The sequence below is a fragment of the Chinchilla lanigera genome, unplaced genomic scaffold (assembly GCF_000276665.1).
Source record: "Chinchilla lanigera isolate Chin_1 unplaced genomic scaffold, ChiLan1.0 scaffold00127, whole genome shotgun sequence".
Lineage (NCBI taxonomy): Eukaryota > Metazoa > Chordata > Mammalia > Rodentia > Chinchillidae > Chinchilla > Chinchilla lanigera.
Window position 1 is genome coordinate 1,534,665 of NW_004955528.1, and position 15,437 is coordinate 1,550,101.

Genomic DNA, 15,437 nt, shown 5'->3' on the forward strand with positions numbered 1-15,437 from the left:
GGTCCCCTCCTTGCGGAAGGACACTGCCTGAGGCCAACTCTGCAGAGGCGCGGGAAGGAGAGCTGGGAAGCCCCTCATTGGGCACCGTGTAGGCTGCCCCTGCCCATAGGTGGCTGCTGAGCTCTTGAAATGAGCTGGCAGAGCGCAGAGCTGCTTCTTCCTCTGCCTTGGTTCTAACTCCTCTCTGTCTGGTGGCCACATGTGGCCACCGTGCTGGACAGAGGTTGAGCAGTAGAGTAAACGTGGCTGGACGCTGGGTGAAGGCCGTCCACTAGGAAATGCGTTAGGGGTGGCACCAAGAGAGGCCTTGCAGGACGGCCTGGGGTGCGGAATGTACAAGGCCCAGGTGACCTTGAGGACAAAGCCAGGGGAGGTCGGAAGAAGAGAGTCCAGGGCCAAACCCACGGAGCGCAGTGGCCAAGAAGGGTGGAGGCTGGAGTGTGAGGCAGACAGCACGGAGGCCAGAGCGAATGTGGGCGGCAGCGATACGGTGACATGGGATGTTGTGGCAGGCTGCGTGGGCCAGGCCTGGGGCATGGCCATCATGTAGTTGAGGCAGGCCGGACCCCACCCCACAGCCACTCTCTGAGGGTCACTGCAGGACCCAGGCAGCACTGGCTGAGCCTCAGGAGCCCCAGGCTGCCTCTGTGGATGGGGCTGGGCCAGTGAGGCTGAGGCCGGGCTGGAGGACGGCCCTGCTCTGGCTGTAGCTTCAGAGTTTGCCCACAGGATTCACTGATGAAGAACAAGCTTCCAAGAGAAAGAGGACATCAGGGATGGGAACCCTTGTAAGAAAAGGGGAAGACAGAACTGACACTAAGGAGCTCTCTCAGGCCCATTTTGCAGGTGAGAACACTGAGGCTCAGGAAGGCCTAGTCCATACCTCAGAATGTACCCAGAGAGTGGGAAATGGAGGGCTCAAATTCCCTGCCCCTCATTTTCCCGTCTCCCAGAGCCCTGTCCTTTCCCTAGATCTGGAGTCAGCCCTAGCTCCAGGACTCGGCCAAAGGGGCTCAGGCTTGGAAATCAGGAAGCGAAGTGAGAGGAGAGGAGGGAGCGCCGTGTCCTGGAGATGAGGAGGGTGGCTTGCCCCCGTGCTATGGGAGAGACTCCGCTCCTCCCCCACCTGGGAATCAGTTTTCTGGGTAGCTGGATGGGGCCAGCTCTGGGGAGTGGGCCTCTAGAATTTGGGGAAGTGGAGCCGTGTCCCTGGGCTCCTCACCCTGCCCATGCAGGGCCCTCACAGCAGCAGACAAGAGGGGTGCAGGGCACCAGCAGCTGCCGAGCAGCTTCCTGGAAGCCAAGGGTGGCGATGGAGCCAGAGCTGCCTCAATTGGCAGCTTCTGCCAGCGAGTATCCACATCGCTCTGGGCAGAGGGACCCCCATCCTGGGCTGCAGTCTCACTCCGGGCCGTGACAAAGTGACCTTGAGCTGCTCCAGAGCCTCCTCAGCCAATAGCAGGGCGGGGTCTGCTGCACAACCCACGCAAAGTGCCTGTCACAAGTTCCACACGTAGCCACGTGCAGGCTCTGTTCCTCCAGCTTCCTGAGGGGTCAGGCCAGCATCAGGGAGGCACGGTCAAGGGTCTGGGGTTCTGTGGAAGGAGCCTGGGCAGAGGCCAGGGGCTCTGCGACCCAGTGCCTGCTCACTGCCCTAGTGTGGGCTGCACCAGCTGGGAGGTGGCCACCTCACCGGGCCTGCTCTGGCCTCCCTGTGCCTCTAAGGGGATCAGAGGCAACCTCCCAGCCCCACCTGTGAGGGGGTCAGGACATCCCTTGCTGGTGACCAGGAGTAGCTTGGCTAGGGACCAGCCCAACTAGGCTCAGCCCTGGTTACCGTGGTCACAGGTCCCCTCCCAACAGGGTTCCCATGTGTCGCATTGTGGGTAGGGCAGGGGAGGGCAGATAGTGTCGCCTTCTTGTGCCCCTTTGGGTCTTCCTGTACCTGTTTCTAGCTATTGAATGAATGAGTGACTCAGTAGAGAACTGGCTGATAGATCCACTGACCCCAAGACGGCCAGAGCCGAGGGATGCACGTGAGGGGGGTGCTCTGGCTGGAGCCCTGCTCACATGTGGTCAGCTTCGGGGTTTGGAGCGAGTTTGGGGTCTTATGTGGGGAAATGTAGCAAGCAAGTGCCCTTGCAGGATCAGCACAACCGAAGGGTAGGGCCACGCCTTCCACGGTGTCCACCTCTCCCAGGGACACTGACAGCACAGGGCAGTGAGGGTCCCCTGTCAGCGTGGCTGTGATAGGAGGCTTCTGTAGGCTCTAGCAGCAGCTGCCCCACACCTGGGACGTTACTGGTCACCCACGATAAGGCAAAGCCCGGCAGCCTCTATGCTCTATCCAGCAGTTGTTGGTATTACCCCGGCCAGTGTCACCCATGGTATTTTACACCTCAACAGGAGCCAGCCACGACCTTGGTCAAGGTGGCTTTGCTCACCTCTGCGGAGAACAGGATGTGAGCCCGGCCCTCTCATCTGAGTGCCAGCACCTGACTTGTCTCTCCCAGGAAATCTATTGACACCTACCTCAAAGCCAAGCCCTGAGACTAAGCAGGCCACTTCCTTGGACTTGACCCCATAATCATGTAGGATGGGGTGGCCATGAACACTTAGCTCTCAAACAGGGTGGGCACTTCTCATTTTTCTCCCAGGGAACCCTTCCCTGCTGCTTGGTCCCATGCAAAGCCCTCCCCCTTCACCCCTGCCCTTGGCCACTCTGCCAGGGAAGCCACTGTGGAAGTCAGGCGGGCCCTGACTGAGGGGCGGGACAAACAACACACAGCGCATTCATGCAGAGGAATGGTTTTGGACCATAAAAAGGAATGAAGCTGCAGCACACGCTACAACACAGATGCATCTTGAAAACCTGCTGCTAAGTGACAGAAGCCAGACACACACTGCACATCGCATGCGTCCATGTCCACAAAATGTCCAGCACAGGCAAATCTGCAGAGACAGGCGGACTGACCATCAGGCACGGGGAGCCGGTAGGAAGCAAGTACTTCACAGCATTCAGGTCTCCTCAGGTGTGAGGAGAATGTTCTGGAACTACATAGAGGTGATGGGTGTTGCAGTGGACTAAATGCCACTAGGTTGTGCACTTTAAAGTGGTTTGTTTTTATCTTATGTGAATTGCACTTGAACGGAAAACAAAAAAGCCAGTCACAGAGTCCAGCCTCCACACCCCCGGAATCCCTACCCCTGGACACAGGGCTGCCCAGTCCCGGCTCCAAGGCCCCAGGTGCTGCTTTCTTGGGGACTGTCTCAGGGCCACAGTCAGATCTGCTGGGGGAGGTTGTGAGGCGCATCACAGGTTACGCCCCCAGCCCCGTGTGCTGCTGGAACCGTGTCTGGGCGGCAGACAGAACCATCTCCCCTTCCTCAAGGATGCCCACATCCTGATGCCCAGGGCCTGACTGTGTCACCTTACGTGGCCAAAGGGACTGTGCAGACGGAATTAAGTTAAAGATCTTGAGACGGTGCTGTCCCAGACTATGTCATGATGGGGTCCTTACTAGAGGGTGTCAGAGAGAGATGGAGGTGCACCGCTAGCGTGGAAGATGGAAGAAAGGGCCGCCCCTCAGAGCAGCTCTACTGCCAGGAAAGACAGGACACGGGCCCTCCCCTCAGCTCCAAAGGGCTCGGCCCCGCCAACGCCTTGGCAGTAGACTTCTGACTTCCAGATCTGTAAGAAAGTCGATGTGTGTACTTCAGCCACCAAACACGTGGCCATCTGTTACGCAGCCACAGGACGCTCACCCCTGCTGGCGCCCCTCGGGGAGGCCCTGCCAGCCTGGATCCTGCAGCCTGGCCGGGCCTCAGCTGTGCTCCTGGACAGCTGGGCAGGGGAGCTGGTGGGCAGGGGAGGAGATGGATCACCCTGAGGGGCAGGCGTTGGAGGGTCTTGGGCCAGGGCTCCTCTTTGTCCTTCCCTTCACTGATGATACAAAATACCCAACATCTAGAACCTGCAGGAGAAATTCATTTTGACTCACAGTTTTAGAAGTTCTAGTCCACGTTTGGCAGGCGCGAATACAGAAAACAGCAGGAGGAAGAGGCGGGTGGAGGAGAGCTGCTCGCCTCATGGTGCCCAGGAAGCAGAAAGAAGGGCAGAGACAGGGAGGGAGGCAGGCGCTCCCGGCCACACCCCCAGGGACCCACCTCTTCCGGTTGCTGAGGTCACAGTGGGTGATTCCATGTGCTCCATGATCCATTTACCTCCCTGAAGCCTGTGTGGGCACAGAGGCTGGGCTGGGGGCATTCTTAGTCTAAACCCTAACAGCTCCAGAGCAGAGGCCTGGGTCCACAGACAAACAGCTTTGGTGAGCAGGGGGCCTAGGCCCCATCCAGGAGCCGGTGACCCCTCCTGCCCAGCCTCTGCCCTGGAGTCCAGAGTTCTGTGCCCAGCGCATGGACAGTGTGCCAGTCTGCAGAATTGCCCAGAGCCCTTATCAGGCCAGTGAGCGCTGCAGGTCCCCAGGGGGAGACGAAATCTGCAGCACTACCCGGCCTCCACTGAACACCGTGCCCTCTGCCCACCCCAGCCCACTCCCCTGGCACACATGGGCGCGTGGCGTCCCAGGGATGGGGGAGCTTGAAGGAGCCGTGTGGCCTGGGGACCAGAGCTGCAGGTGAAATGTCCACAAGCACAGGACGGCAACCCACACACAGTACCTGGGTGGCTGCCCACTGCAATCTGGGTGTGCACACTCAAACACGCACACACACAGCAAACAAACACACGCTCCCTTCACAGCAGGGGGAAATCTCCCTGGCAGAGCATAAAGAAAGTTATATTTCACTGCCGTGGTGTCAGCAGAGAGCACTTTGTCTCCTGCTAGAGACAGCCCATCCAGAATGGTGACAGCTCTCCCGTCACCAGACACGGGTGCCCACGCGGCACCATTTGGATCCTCCAGCCAGGGTTACTCAGCAGCTTTGGGTCAGCACCTGCCCCACCCATGAGCCTGGCCCACACAGAGCTTCGGGGACAAGAGGGCCCCGGGGTACAGAGTGGCCTCGTACTCGGAAGCCCCTCCCTCCCTTCTCAGTGTGTGGGGAACAGCTTCTGGGGTCCAGGGCCCAGCCTCTCTGTGCAGTGTTCCCCTAATCCCAGGAGGGGGCCACCCAATGGTCAAAGCCGGCAGTGAGCAAGCTGGCTTCCCTGAGTCCTGACCGCCGCCCTTCCACGAGCCAAAGCCCCTGCTGCCTCCGGACATCAGGGGAGAGCAGAGGCAGGTTTGGGAGCAGTGCTGGCCCTGCAGGACATGAGGAGGCAGAGAAGCTTGCTGGGTCCTTGTGGAGGGATCCCCACCTCTAGGGAAAAGGGAGCACCCAGTGCTAAAGGGCTAGGAGACCCCAGCTTTGCCCACAGGTAGGGTGGGAGGGGCAGGGCAGATGGGAGGTTCAGGGGCCACTGCTGGCTGCATTTTAAGAACACTGCCTCACATGCAAAGTTTATCGCCATGATGTTTCCTGGCTCTACCAGAGCTGCAGACATCGGAGCCCACTGAAACCCTGGGCTCATGCAGCCTGTCGGCCTGGTCTGTAAACTCCATCCCGCAGAGCCCCCGAGCCCTCTGCACATTCCTCACCCCACCGTGGCCATCACTCCATCTTCCCCAGGCACTGTAGCCACCTGGGAGCTTCAGGAGACCCGGGGGGATGGAACTTGGGTGCACATGGCAGCCCAGCCCGGGCTTAGGACCGGACAGGGGACAGATCAAGCTCAGAAGAACTTGGGGTACCAAGCTCCCTAGGACCACAGTGGCTCTTCATGGTGATATTGGCCTCCTGCAGAGGCCAGATCACTTCTGCCCCATTTGGCCCCTCACCCACAGCAATGTCCTCAGCCTGGGGGAACACTGTCGCTGCAGACTGCACTGGTGTCTCTACAGCTCCCTCAGCTCTGGAGGCCCTGCCTGGGTCACATCTGCCCCTCACAGACCCCCTTCCCCGCAGACCTCTCACTTTGTCCCCCAAGACGTCATACTCGACACTGCCCCCAGGCCTCTACCAACCCGCAGGCTCCCAGAACGCCTCTTCCCTCCAGGACTGCTGTTCGCCCCAGCACCTCTCCAGCCGGACTCCAGCCCTGATCCAGCGCAGGGCCGGAGGGAGGGAAGGAGGCCGGCGCGCTGCTCCATACTGAACAGTGTTGGAGGTTCCTGGGGTCTCCTCTCCCTGGCCTCCTCGTGGGAGGAGGGAGGGAGGGAAGGAGGCCGGCGCGCTGCTCCATACTGAACAGTGTTGGAGGTTCCTGGGGTCTCCTCTCCCTGGCCTCCTCGTGGGAGGAGGGAGGGAGGGAAGGAGGCCGTCTCCTGACTGCGTCCTCCGGGAGCCAGGGAGCGTTGATCCGACAGACTCAGCCACAATTAGCCCATTCCCTCGTCCCTGCCCTATAAATATTCATTCTGGAATTGTTATAAAGGTGCCTTTAAAAAAACGCCAAACTCATTTGGATAAGGAACTGAGCTGCTGCCAGACGCAGCTGCCAGGCTGAGCCCCGCGGTGGATGGGGAGACGCCACCACCAGGCTGCCTTTCTCGGGGCCCACGCGGGCGCTCTCTGGAGTTTTGTTTAATTTGGGACGGGTTTTGGCTCCCTGCACATAACATTTATAAATGTCACAGCGCGCTTGGGATAGGAGTGGGAGCCGCACCTCCCCAAGGGTGCAGACCGCGGTGGCCACGGTGCTGGGCCCAGCAGCCCTGGGCAGGATGTGAGCCCTGCCCGCAGGGACACTTCAGCACCCCCTGCCTTCACAGTGTGCTCTCTCCGCAGCCCCTGCACACCAGAGGGGCCTGAGCTCAGTTGTCCTAAGCTGTCGTGGTGCCGAGTCTCAATCTCCATCTCCAACCGTCTCGGTCAACATAAAGATGAGTGCCGGGCGGCCTGTGGACCCGGGGCTGAGGTGGAGGTGGCGCTGTCCGGCCTGCCGCCCTCCTCTGCCACCTCACTACCCCTGCGGGCTGTCGGGCGGGCATGACACACCTGGCCATAGCTGGGAGAGCTGCTGGCTGGGGAAGCCACGGGTCAGAGGCCCTGAGCTGCGTGGCTCTGGAATGGGCATTCACTGACTGCCAGTCCCAAGAGCACGCTGCAAGCCTACAGACGCGCTGAAGCGTTGGCTAAAGGAACAGCCACTCTGTAGATGTGGCCGCGTGGCAGGGGTCACAATGAGCGGCTCTTCAGGGTATAAGGGCATGACCCTACCTTGGCCGTGGGGCTGGCCCTGGTGCCCCAACTCAGGCTCTGTCTCCCTCTTAGTGGCTGCTCTGTCCTCAATCCCAGCCACACTGGGCCTGTCCCCCAAAGGCCAGTCCATATCTGCCTCTCCCCCCGTATTCTGGAGCATCACAGGAAATGACAATGTGAGATGTCACCGTGAGGTCCTGGTTTCACTGCGGAGCTTGCAGTGAGCCCTGCAGAGTCACAGGAGGTAGGCCGTCTACTGGGCTGAGTTCCCACCCTAGGACTCCAGGCACTGTGACAGGCCCAGGTGACCAGGAATCTGCACGCACACAGGCGCAGTGGGTGGAGGTGGTCTGATGCTGTTTCTTTGGAAGAGATTCTGAGATAAGGGCTACCAAGTCCCTCGACAGATTTAAGCACTGAGGTAGAGGAGTTTCTAGTGTTCATGAGGTCCTGGGTTCAATTCCTACTATACACACACAAGAAAAAAGAAGGGAAAAGAAAACTTGTGCCACAAATGAGGAGAAGCTGCTGTTCTGCTCAAACTACAAATTCTAGAAAACCTTCTCTCCTCCCCTTTCTCCTCCTCCTCCTAAGCCACTTGCGACACGGGGCACCCCCACAATCAGCCTCCTGAGGTAACATCCTGGCTGGAGTCCAGCAGGTTCCTCCCTGTTGTGGCCCTGGTGCTGCCGCCTGATGCAGCTCCGCTCCTCCCCCGTGGGCTCCAGGCCTGCAGCTGTGCAGCCAGGCAGCTGAGGCTCCTGCTTACAATCTGAGCCCCCATAGTCTGCAGTGGACCCCAGCATCCCACACACTGGACTCAGGGAGCCCTCACCTCTTCCATGGTCACCCCATCCCTTGGAAGAGGACCTGTGACATCTCAGGTCACCCTACGCGGAAGGCCTGCTAGGGCAGCTGTGTGGGGACAGAGCTCTGCTGAGGGGAATGGGAAACCAAAGCTCCCTTCCGCTGTGCCTATGGCTGCGGGTGTCCCCCTCTCTCTGCCCCTGAGAGCCCCACTTGCCTCTGCCTGCCTCTGTCAATCATATGGAGAAAGAAGCTCTAAGCCTGAGAGCTGGCCACACTCCAGGGTCCCCAGGACAATTTCCCTCTTCCCAGGCCCAGTACAGATGAGAGCCACCCTGCCCAGGAGGGAGCCACCCACGTAACAAATGGAGTTCTGTGAAATCCTGATGAATGGCTCTGGCTGCCAGGAAAACTCCAGGGCGAAGTCAAATGTGAGTTCTCAAACCCTTGGAGGTATTCCTTGGATTTATTACGTGCCTGATAAATTATTGAACCAGAGTCCTTCAGTATCTGTTCACAGAGACAGCAGGCCAGGGCTGGTGACTCCACCTTCACCCAGAGATTCGCCTGCAGAGGTTTGAGGATCCCCCTGGAAGGGCTCCTGCCAGGAGCTTGGGCTGGGAATGCCAGGTCCCAGGCCTGCTTTCCCAGAGTCACACTGGAGAAGGCCCACGGGAAACCCCCAGCAGGAGGGTCCCAAAGCCTGGGAGAGCCTCCAACGGTGGCCCTCTGGGGCCTTCCATCCACCTTGGCCTAGAAGTAAGGGCATTTGCCCGGCCACCTCACCTGGCGGAAAGGGGTTCGGTTTCCCAGCTTCCTTTGGAAGCCCCAAATCCATGCCGCTGGGGCCCCCGAATCCCTTGATGACCCCTTCCATCACTGCTGTGCTAGGAGCACTGCCCTGGGCTCATCAGAAGATGTTAGGAAGGGCGGTGGGAGGCCACGGCCATGCGGAAATGATGGGCCAGTGTTTTTGTGGTGATTTGTTGAGGTGCAGCTGGTTTCCACATACATCATCTCCCCCATCTGTGTGGCCCCCGGCACAGACCGCGTCCTTCCTGGGTTGGGGAGGTGCCTGGGGTGTGAGGCAGGTGGCCACACACTGGGGTCTGGGCTCCACCAAAGCCTATGTTTATGGCAGTCTGCTGGGGAGGTTCCGGCAAGAGGTCTCACCACCTGCCTTCTCCGAGATCCCCAGGCCCAACTTCCACTGGCTCCTTAAAGCTCAGAATCCCGAGTCCCGTAGCCCTGGCTTCTTGGGACAGTAGCCCACACCTCCGCTGCACCCTGCCCAGAGAGCAGAGTGGGGTCAGAGTCCGGGCTCAGCTCCTCTCCACTCCTGAGTTCCCCCAGTCCTCTCTCCTGCTCTGCACCCCTCTCTCCCCTTCCCTGCCAGGTGACACCCCAGCTCCTGCTGCCCTAGCTGCACCTAGACTTGGGCAGGAAGGCTGTCCCAGGACCGACTCAGGCTCAGGTAATGGCTCACATGGGCAGCACGCCGGGGGAAGTGGGCGGAAGAGGCAGCCGATCAGGCCAAGGGGGCAGTGTGGTGGGGAGCAGGAGGCACAGGGCGCTGTGCAGGGCCAGCGTGGTGCTGGGCCAGGACTCCCCACAGCCCTGCCTGTGAGGCTGCTGCCCGCAAGGTGCCTCTGTTACCATCCTGGGGTGACCTTCCCCAGGGCTGCAAGGCCGCCTCACTCAGGAGTTTTGCATTCACAGTTACAAGCTGTTTTATTGCCCAGTCAGTAAGAACCTTCTGATTATGTCATTGCAGAGGCTGTCGGATGCCAACAAATAGACATTTCCTCCTGTCCACCGCTGACCCGCCGGCTCCTGTGCTCTCATTAACCAGCAAGGCCTGGGGATGCTCCTGGACTACCCTGGCATCCGGAGCCCCAGGCCGGGGGGCTCATTTCCCAGGGCCAGAGAATGAGAGGCTGCAGATAGGGGGGCAAGAGCCTACGGGGGCTGCAACGCTGACTCTGTCAGGCAGCGGGAGCTTGGGAGATAGCCTGGGCTGGGGCTGCTGCCCAGGAACGGGGCCCCAGAAGCAGCACTGCCCTTTGTGCTGGTCCAGAAATCCTGGCTGGGTCGGGTAGAAGAGAGTCTGCAGAAGCCATGTAGAGTGTCACACACTGCCAAATGCTGGGACAAAGCTTGAACAGAACGCAAGGACCCAAGTCAGGTGCTGATGGAGACCCTCCCCTTCTCTGAGAATCGGGGGTCACAGAGCCCTGCCTTCGGGGAGAGGCTTGGTACACTTGCCCACCTCAGGTCCGGAGCTCCAGCATGCAGCTGAGAGTGAAGACGGCCTCGGCGCCGGGCCAGCACACTTCGGGAGGTTGACATCAGCACAGACTCACACTGCTGCGCACCTGTTGAGCAGACCCAAGAATAGCCTTTTTCAAGGAGCTGAGCTGCCCACGTGGTCACAGGCTGGGGGCGGGGGCGACGCGGGAGCTGGGGGCTCTGGCTGTGCCCAGCTTTCCATTCTCCCAGGCTTCGCTTCTTCACCTGGGGAGGAAGGGGGTTCCCACCCATCTTTCTGTGCCGAGCGGTGAGGGTCTGGCTGACAAGGGGGCGGTGCATGAGCACATGAGACTCTGGACTCGGGGCTCGGTCCTCACCCACCTGGGCAGGGGGCTGTCAGCCCCGCAGCGACCCATCCTCCCGCAGCCTCGGCCGGGGCTCATTCCACGGGCCTGACCCTGAGTTGACCCAGGTCCAAGGTGGGGACCAAGGCAGCCCCAGGACAAGCTCTTGGGCACCGAGCAGGTGCTGGGCTAACCATGAGGCCCATGGTGGGTGCTGGTAGAGTGGCCAGCCCCCCCAGACCTGTCTCTAACCCACCTTCCTCAGGCCTGGCCCCGTGACCCTCTCAGGACCTCTCTCTGAGTTAGAGGCAAAGATGAGGGACATTTGGGAGAACGGGGGCCCAGTGGAGTCTCCGAAGTGCCAGCCTCATCCCCAGGAGCCGCCTGCTCCCAGCCAGCCAGCACCTCATTCCCAGTGCTTTCTGGAGCTGTAAGGGGCAACTCCTCCTCTCCTCCCCCTCCCTTACCTCGAGGTGGGCTGCTGCCTGCCCCCACAGACACGGTCAGCCCCAGCTCTAGCCCTACCTGCCTGGGCTCTGTAATGAGCATACCAAGAAATGTGTCAGAGGTAAACCTTAAAAACATAACCATGTGAGGCCAGGGTGGTGCAGAGCTGTATCCCAGCGTTCAACAGGCTGAAGCAGGAGGATCGTACAACCTGGGCTACAGAGTGAGACCACGTCTCAAAAAAAGTCACTTGTGCCCTGATGACCAAACTGAGTGACCGACCTCCGAGGGTACTGCAGAGGCTTTGGTAAGTCACCTCAAACTTGATACCAGGTGACACTGATCAAAGGTTGAAGGCACAGCCCCATGAGGCTCACACACTGGTGGCCCTGGGAGGGGCAGAAGCTTCCTGGGACGGTGACCACGCAGCCCCTGCACCGCCCTCTCCACCTGGGACAGCGGAAACGAGGCTGTGGGTGCCTGGGGAAGGTGTCGCATCTGCAGCAGCTCAGGCCTAGTTCCACATCCAGAGACCCAGGAAGGTGGGGCAGGCAAAGACAGGAGAGGTCAGCTGAGTCTCAGACCCTCGGCTTGGGGCCCCATCGTCCCGGGGGAGGAAGTGGCTTCCTTTCCCCTTTTCTACTATCAGCAGCCCTGAGCAGAGCTGTCTGCGCCAGACAGCAGGAGGCCTGGCTGCTCCTGAGGGGCTGGGCTGCCCCTGCCCCCTCTGACCCCGGCCTCCAGCCCTGAGCGCCAGCATCCATTCCCACCGCTGCTGGGAGGGTCGAGCCACACAGCAGACACAGGATGTACGTTCAGACCATTAAAGGGCTCGTCCTGATTCTCCAGCCCCTGCTCTCTGGAGGTAGACAGTGCAGAGTGGCTATTCTGACTCAGAGTTTTCCCTGGAGAGTTGTAAGAAGCCCTTCCCCTGGGAGCCTGCTAAGCCAGCCCTTCTCCCTTTGCCAGGAGGTGTTCACCAAGGTTCCGAAGAGCTGCCCTCCTGGGGGGCAGTGCATGGGCACCTGGAGGTTGCAGGGAAAGAAGGTGCCCATGCAGCCCAGGTCAGGTGCAGGGAGCATTCCCCCACTGCCCTTAGCTGGAGAGGACCTGCAGGACTCTGCCCTAGCAGTTCCCAGGGCCCTCACTGAGGTGGGGCTGACAGTTGCTCTTGTTTCGGGGCTGGGCTTGCCCCACCCGCATGTGAATAAGACCCTCTCCCCGCTCCAGCCCCTGGCCACCAGCCCCTTGGAAAGACTGGGGGTCCCAGAGGCACTGAGGCATCAGCCCTCCCCAGCCCTGGAGGCATCAGGGCCGAGGGTAGCTCCACTCTATGGCTCTGACAGGACCAGGCCGAAGTAGCCCCACCTCTACCCTAAAGGGGCCCCCCAAAGGGGGGCTCACTGGTGCACTCTGACCTCCTCCCACACTCCCCACTGTCCCCTTCCAGATGCCCCTGGAGCTGGTTCCCAGCCCTCAGCCTCCTTCCTGAGCACCAGCGAGCCTGTATTGACTGCTCAGACTACGCATTGATTGGCTGAAAGGTGAAACCCGAAATAGTCCCCTTTCCGGTAAACAGGAATTTTAATTGTTTAGGCAGCTAATCTCTGGTATTGGTCACCTCCCAGGAAGCTGGGGGCCTTTGATCTGTGCACAGCAGCAAGGACGGTCTCAGGACAGGTACAGGGTGGTGGGCGGTGGGAGGACAGGGGCATGGCACCACCAGCGCTCTGTGCTGGCCAGCAGGAAGCTGTGGATCTCTCTCCCAGGAGCCGGGGCCCCTCGGCCGGGGTGCCCAGAGCTTGCTCCCGGTCCTGCTGCTTCTTCCCGGTGACGCCTTAAGCAAACTGCTTGGCCCTGCCGTGCCTAACGTCCTCATCTGAAAAGTCAAGTAACCACAGTGACCATGCACCTGGCCGAAAGACTCAGGCAGCGCTCTTCTGGGAGTGCAGCTGGGGCTGGGTCTACAAGGGGGCCCCATGCCCCAGAGCAGCCTCCAAGGCCCCTCACTAGAACCTGAGAATTGACAATTCTATTTCTCAAGATGTTTGAGCAAAAAGACCTCAGTCTTCCCCGTGCCAGTCCAGCCCCGAGCACTGCCGGTGTCTGGCGTGCTTGGATCTGTCCTTCCAGTCCCAGCTCTGGGGGCAGGAGAGCAGCCCCGAGACTTCTTGGAGATGGGTGGGGCCAGCTGCTGCAGAGCACAACTGCACCCGTGCACGCCTGGTGCACAGGAGAGCGGGGCACAGGCACGCCGGCCTCCTCCCTGAGGTCCCAGCGGGCCACAGTGACCGCAGGGGAAGAATGGCCATAGCCGGGGCATCACGTGATCCTGTGGGCCAGCATGAGAACCCTGACTGTGTCCTAAGGGTGCAGGGCCCCCCTGAGCTCAAGGAGACCAGGAGGCAGAGCCCGTGAGAGGCCTCTGTCACCTGGCAGGGGGCCACGAGGACCTGAGGCGGAGGTGTGGAGAGACTGGCCAACAGGAGAGCCCTTCACTGCACTCCCAGCGGGGGAGCGGAGACTGTCCTGCTCCCAGCCCCGTCTCCACGGCCACTGAGGCCTGGGGCAGGAGCCTCGGCCTCCCCAGCTGACCCCCCGAGGTGCCAGGACCTGAAACAGAGATGCACACGTCCCGCCCCGGACTCACAGAAGCCCAGAGCCCTGGGCTCCCAAATGTGCCAAGAGCATGGGGAGAGGTCCAACCTCCCAAACTCATTAGGTCCTGGCTGACATTTCTCCAAGAAATAATTAATTTTGATATCACAAAGGGCATTTCCCGGCGGCCAAGGTCATCACAGGCCTGGCTGCAGCCTTCTGTCAGCAGCAGTCTCCCACTCAGCCCGGCTGCTTTGACGAATGGGGTTTTAGACTTGACTGCATAATTGGAGGAATGAAGAGGGGGCTAAAGCTGCTTTTCTTGCAGAAATACCTACCGGTGCCGCATCAGCTGCAAGCTGGCCCAGCTGCGGTTGGGCCACTGCAAGCATGGGGGACAAGCTTGGAGACCTCCGGCTCCGAAAGACAGCCTGAGGAAGCAAGGCCAGGGACCCGTCAAGGTCACCTTGAGGGCTCCCCACAAACCTCCCTCAGCCCCAGTGGGAGCACAGTGGGAAGCTGGGGGTGCGTTCGCCAGCCATGGGGCCTGGATGGCAGCGGTCCCCGCACTCAGCGGCAGATGGGATGGCGCCAGAGCCGCCCTCAGGAGCTCTTGACTGTGATGAGAGCACGTGTGCAAGGTGCTCCGATGCTCCCTGGCCACAGCCGGTGTTGGGCACACATATGCGCAAGCCTAGGAGTGACTTGGCCCCCATAATGAAGAAGCCTCATAAAGGCTTAAACCACAGGCTCTCCCATGTCCCGGCTCTGGAGGCTGGAAGTCAGGTCGGGCGCTGGTGGAGCCGGCTCCTCTGAGGCTCCATCACTCTGTGTGACTGCCTGGTGACCCCTCTCAGAGAGGCCATCGCGTGGGAGCAGGGCTCCCCCATGTGACCTCCCCTTCACTACATCTGCAGAGAATCTGTTTCCAAAGAAAGTCACAGCCTGAAGTCTTGGTCCATGGCACTAGGATAGAGTGCCGCTCTGTTACAGCGAAGTTCATTACTAGGAAAACCCTGAATCCAGACATCTATCACAGCTGCCCCCATAATGCCAACCTCCGAAGCAAGCACGCTGCCCTTCCGCAGATGAGTGAACATACACACTGTGGCACCCTCAGAGAGAGGGATGTTATACAGCAACAAAAAGAAACTAGTACTGTCACAAGCACACATCTGTTATCCCAGCACTCATGAGTTCAAGGCCAGCCTGAGCTACATAGTGGGTTCAAGGCCCCCTGGAGTACATAGCGAGACCCTTTTTTCAAAAAGCAAAACAAAAAGACCTGGAGAACCTTCAACGCATATTACTATGGGAAAGAAGCCAGTCTGAAGGATGGCCTGTTTGGCCTTCTGAAAAAGGCCAAACCAAAGAGAGTGAAAAAAATCTCAGTGCTGGCCTGATGTCAGATGGGAGAGGGGACAAGCAGAGCACAGAGGACTAGGGGAGCGATGAAAATTCTCTGCATGACAGTCATTCGTTATGCATTTGTCCAAACCCAAGAATGCCCGCCAAGAGGCCCGAATTTGAACTATGAGCTCTGAGTGACAGTACATGTCCGTGTCGGTTCGTGGGTTGTCGTGTGTTGTGGGAGAGTTGATTGCAGGAGGGCTATGCTGGTGGTCGGGCAGGCGGTGCGAGAGAACTCTATATTTTCTGCACAGTTGTCTATAAAGGTAAAGCTGCTATTGTAGAAGTCTATTCTTTTTTAAAAGTCCACCAGAAGTACAAAGAAGCTCTCTGTATTGTCACCGCAGCTTTTCTCTAAATCGAAATTTCTTCCAAATA

The 15,437-nt window shown here is 59.7% G+C and overlaps 1 long non-coding RNA gene across 3 annotated transcripts; it reads left to right on the plus strand.

Moving 5' to 3' along the window:
• Window positions 1-629: 629 nt before the first annotated feature.
• On the plus strand, window positions 630-14,861 carry LOC102027565. 3 transcript variants are annotated; one of them, XR_001231993.1, is made up of 5 exons: window positions 630-846; window positions 8,323-9,484; window positions 9,785-11,358; window positions 12,502-12,595; window positions 13,978-14,861. It is a non-coding gene; the product is annotated as an uncharacterized LOC102027565 (long non-coding RNA). The 3 variants fall into 3 exon arrangements; XR_264695.1 differs by having other exon boundaries at window positions 8,323-8,441; window positions 8,518-9,484; window positions 12,502-14,861; XR_264694.1 differs by having other exon boundaries at window positions 12,502-14,861.
• Window positions 14,862-15,437: the final 576 nt, after the last annotated feature.